The sequence below is a fragment of the Centruroides sculpturatus genome, unplaced genomic scaffold (genome assembly GCF_000671375.1).
Source record: "Centruroides sculpturatus isolate CEXI.00-Female unplaced genomic scaffold, Cexi_2.0 scaffold1135, whole genome shotgun sequence".
Taxonomy (NCBI): Eukaryota; Metazoa; Arthropoda; class Arachnida; order Scorpiones; family Buthidae; genus Centruroides; species Centruroides sculpturatus.
Window position 1 is genome coordinate 90,465 of NW_019385800.1, and position 5,518 is coordinate 95,982.

Sequence of the window (5,518 nt, forward strand, 5' to 3'; positions counted from 1 at the left end):
TTTCTTACGAATCCTTCCAATCACAACCCGACACGTGTCAAGTTTACGGACTACGGCTGTTTGAAAGATTTTCTTCCATAAAATTAATCGATTCTAGACTAATCCGACACAACATTTCCGAAATACGTATATATGTTTTGGAAATAATCCGTATAAACTACGCTATAAACAAAAAATTGTAGGATTACTTACCGAGTGTCACCATTCGACATCGCCATTGCTCAAGCTTGTTTTCGTCGCAGAACAGCTCAGCAAAGCGCGGCCGATTTCTAATAACTTATTTTTCTGCGAATAGTTCCTTGAACTTCGGAGACATCATTAATATAAATAATTTTAATCGCCGTAGAATAAGAAATGTTTCTTTTACAAGAAATGTATAAAATTACAGTACTGTATTAGACTTACACTACCTAATTTACATACTCTACAGACGATAGTTAGCGTAAAAATCTCCGTAGCGTGGCGCTACGGACGGCGGAAAAGTAGTTCGGTTGCCCTATGACGTTTAACGTAATTATAGGGGTTTTTTACTGTTTTTTACGGATACCATCACAATTTTTTCGCAGTTTTATAGGAATCGTAATTATTGGGACCGTAAGTATAGGGGGGTCGACTGTACTGATTTGTCTCGTTCACTTTATGTAAATTACGGTTTGACCTTTAAGTGATTTAGTTTAATTCTTACGTGATCACCAGATGTCTATCAGACGCCTGGTGGCAGTTTTTTCAGCAGCATTTTTTCGAAATTTTTCAAAAAATTTAAAAAAATCCAATTTTTTGATTTTTACGAGTTGCAATAATTCAATAAATAACGTTTTTGGTTCGTGCCGCGTTTACTCGCAAGAATAAGTTGAGAAAGTGCCGGAATCTCACAGACTCCGGGCGATCTTTCGGGTAAGAAAAATTCGGCTTAAAAATACGCTCGAGATAATCGCTATCGTTGATCGCGACCATCGCGATCGTCTTTTTCGCTGTCAATACTTTTCTTTTAATAATTTCTTATATTTGAAGAAATAAACCGATTTTAACCCGTTTTTGAAGCGAGATATCGCAATTTATTATTACACTCAGCTGAATCTTATTATACTCTGCGAGAAATCGCGTTGTGTCTTGCGAGAAATAGCAGTGACAAAAATTTTCAAAATTAATTACGTTAATACAAATTGCGCTAATTGCACAATTTTTGTTTCTTGTGTAACAATTTTATTTAGGTATTGTCGCAAATGCATTTTTTGATGAAATTTCCAGAATATTTTAATTTATAAATAAAAGATTTTGCGCATTTGACATCAAGTCATAAATAGCCAAATTTTTGATGGTCCACCCATTATGTTGTTTATTTCTTCATTTCATGCATGGAAAACATTAGTTTAGATGTAAACTTTGTTGATAGTTTATATCTAAACTATCAACAAAGAAGTTTTGATGGTTAATATTTTATGCGATATCCATTTTTATATTAGGTGCTCGATTTAAGCTTAACACACGACTATATCACATTAAAAATTAAAAATAAAATTAATGTATAAAGATCTTTTAAGATCTTTATATATTAATTTAAAAAAAACTATCTGTTAAATCTTAAAAAGTGCGTTTTTATGAGTAAAATGAAGTAAAAACTTTGTCAATTAGTCGATTTACAACTCAGAAAGAAGTGTTTGAAGTGAATCATAAAACAATTAACGTTTATTGACTTTTGCGGTAGGGGGTAAGGCAGAGTCTGTTGAGAAATTTTCTTGCAGTAGTGCGAAACTTCTACTTACTTCACTTTAAAGTGTTATATTTCTTTTCCTTACAAACAAACCCGATGGCAATCTGTAAAACAGGAGATAAATTATGGCGAGTTGTAAATTGATATGTTTATTTTTTGCGTTTTTCGTATCAAATTACATTAAAATCAATGCAAATAAAGCATTTGTGTCGATTTAAATATATTTTACACTGTTTAAAAGTAAAGACAATAAAGAAAAAAAAAGATGTAATAATTATTTTTGAAGGAAAACCAATAATATTACGATGTTATGAAAAAAAATAAATTTTGTGAAAAGCTATGGCTATGTGACCAAAGTGCAGTCAATCAACAAATTTTGCAATCGAGGAAGGGTTAAGGTTAAATATTAAAACATTTAATGATCATCTTAACAATTTTAGTAAAATTTTCTATTATTAATTAATTATGAAAAACGAATACTCATGAAATTTTGTTTCTTGATATAAGAGTTCTAATAAATGTTACTTTTTCATTTTCAGAATAACCAAAGCTTATACTGGAATGAAGGAAAATTGTTTAAAATTATCAAATTGTTGTGATTTCATTGATTAATTAAATAAAATGGTTTAGATATTTTGCAATGAGACTGTTTTTAATTTGTTTGTTTTTTAATTTCATGAATATTTGCCAACAAATGTGAAAACTCAAATAAAATTGCAATTTATGATTGAAAGTTCTGGAAAGACACATACAAATTTTTATATCACAAAAAAATGCAAGTCATAAAGAATATTTATATTTCGTTCATATAAACTAAATACAAACAACAAATACACATTAACACGAATGTATTAGTAAAAGTGTGAATTAAACGGTTATTTGATATTTACTATATAATTTTTATCAAATTAAACCGAATATTAAATTAATTATAATATATTGTAAGATTGTTTGTTACATTCTATTATTTTGTCTAAAATAATACAACTGTTTCGAACTGGGAGTCAAATGGCACAGCAGTAAAGGCGTTATAGTTTGGTCTAGCGTCCATTTGAAGTCACTTTAAGGTGTGTTTCAAATTTATACAGACATAAGTTAAAGTGAAATCTAAATTTGCTGCATTAAGTGACAAATGTTTTATTAAAAATAATATGGATTTACATGTTTCCAAACTGCAAAATAAGAATTTTAATCGAACATTAACATGTTGTCACTGCGAATAATTTTTGTTTGTAGAAAAGGGCTGGCAGAATTACAATTTAATAAAAAGTAAAACATCTGGATACGAGTCCAATTTTTCTTGCCATGTCTAATCACCAAGAACAACTATTTCCATTGCAGAGACAACCTTTCTTTAGAGGCTATGCCCCTGCACAAATATGTAAAACAGGTTCCTGGCGATTATACATGGCAAAAAAAATTGGACTCGTACTCGTATCCAGATATTTTACTTTTTATTAAATTGTAATTGTGCCAGCCCTTTTCTACAAACAAATATTATATTTTTAATTGTGTTGGGATTGTCACCTGTAAACATTTGAAACTGTTTTACATATTTGTGCAGAGGCATAGCCTCTAAAGAAAGGTTGTCTCTGCAATAGAAATAGTTGTTCCTGGTGATTGGACATGGCAATAAAAATTGGATTCGTATCCAGATGTTTTACTTTTATTAAACTGAAGATAATATTTTTGAAAATTTTATACAAAAAAACTGTTACATATTTTCCTGGACAGTAACTCATTTGATGACTTAAATAGAATATTGTTAAGTTTCAAGCATTTAAATATGCAAATTAGCTTACATATGTAATTGTAATGCAAATTGTTTATGTTGTTTAAAGTTCTAAAATGGATATAACAAAGAATTTATCTGATTATGAAAAAACGGCAGATTGATGTCTATAAATCACAATGCAAGTGAATAAGAGAAATTGCAGCATATATAAATCGTCCAAAATCAACTGTTGGTGATTATTTATCAAAAAGACGTACCAAAATTCAAGACATGTCCAAAACCCAAGCTTACACCTCGACATTGCAGACAAATCATCAAGGTTTGATCTACGTAACACACATCAGTAAAAAGAATAAAGCAAGAATTAGACTTTCCTTGTAGCAGCACAACAGTGTGGAGAGTTTTAAATAATTCTCCAATGTTAAAATTCAGAGAAAAAGCTGTAATGCCACCACTTTCATTAAAGCACAAAAGTGAAAGACTTGATTGGCACAAAAACACATGACATGGTCCAAAGAATAGATTGAAGTTTTGTTCAGTAACGAAAAAAAATTCAACTTAGATAGTCCAGACAGTTGGAAGTATTATTGGCGCGATTTAAGAATCGAAAAAAAAAAATTTTCAAAATGCCAAATGGGTGAGGGATCAATAATGGTGTGTGGTGCGTTTGGATTCAATAGAACCACAGATTTAGCATTTATAACTGAAATAATGAATTCAGGGAAATATCAAGTTATGCTTGAAGATCATTTATTGAAAGCTGGACCAAATTGGATCTTTCAACAAACAATGCCCCTGTGCATGTCTCTAAATCAACAAGAATGTGGTTTAAACGTAAAAATATTAATCTGATGATATGGCCTGCTAGAAGCCCTGACCTGAATCTGATGGAGAATCTTTGGGGGATGATGGTTCATACAGTTTACGCCAATGGAAAGCAGTTTTCCACAATTCATTAATTTGAAGGGAGCAATTTCAAATGCTTGGGATAAACTTAAAATTGAATTCCTTCAAAATCTAATTGAAATCATGACTAATTGAGTATTTAATGTAATTAAATTAAATGGTGGTTACATTGGTCATTAAATTGTAAGAAAACTTTGCAATTTAAAAACTGTCTAGCTAAATATGTAACAGTTTTTTTTTCTACAAAATTTTCAAAAATATTATTTTTAGTAACAAAATACGTAAAATTCGGTAGTTAAGGCCACTTTTGACAAATTTTTTTTTTCAATTTTTGGAATGTTTTTTAGGTACCCAAATTTTTTCAAAATTTTTTGTCTTCGCGAAAAAATTTTTTCGCGATTTTAATGTGCCTTTGATAAGGCTCGATAAAGGCTTAATTGTTTTTAATGGGAGTTTTTTATCAAATTTATTTCATGGTTCCTAATGTGAATACGGGGGCGTAAGGCTCCCGTTCAATTGTCAGGATGATAATGTCAGGCGAGTGTAAAGAGAGGTGATTGGGGTCGACGATAAGGTGAAGGGCGAGATCGAGTAAAAGAGTCTACCATTATTTTAACAAATATAAAATAACAATTTATTAAGAATAGGCAAAATGACAAAAACTACACAAAGCTCTATACCGACCTAAAGTTTCTATACGACAGAGAGTGTTTCACAGTGCTTTCATACCTCTTATAGCCGTCCACTTTGACGATTCTGAACGTGGATGCCTTTAAAATATCGATCCAAGGAATAATCCACAAATACGGCACAAATTATATAAAATCGCGACTTAAGCGCTCATTTAATTCGAGGTTCATTAGAGATCGGAATTCGGCTGGTTCGGAAGATCGGCGCGATATTGTTAATCCTGCGTTCGGTAATAGACTCCCCTGAGAGGGGGTAAGAACGGCCTTTTATCCGTTTTAGTGGGGAATTTCCACCACGTGATCGGATGTACATAGGGTAAAGGTTATAGATGTTCCAGGGATCTATAACAAATGACGACATTTAGATGCTAACTATCAACCTTTTTGCAAGATGAGATGCAAGTTCTGCAGAGAACAATGGATGTTGCTACTTAAGACCGGAAAGTTTACACAATCCCGGGCAAGATCGTTTTTTCT

The 5,518-nt window shown here is 31.4% G+C and overlaps 1 long non-coding RNA gene across 1 annotated transcript in view; it reads left to right on the forward strand.

The window, feature by feature from the left end:
• Positions 1 to 2,309, forward strand: part of LOC111642200 — a 10,455-nt gene extending 8,146 nt beyond the window's left edge. The window contains exon 3 of the long non-coding RNA XR_002759523.1: positions 2,251 to 2,309. This is a non-coding gene — a long non-coding RNA (uncharacterized LOC111642200). The remainder of the gene's footprint in view (positions 1 to 2,250) is intronic.
• The last annotated feature ends 3,209 nt before the right edge of the window (positions 2,310 to 5,518 follow it).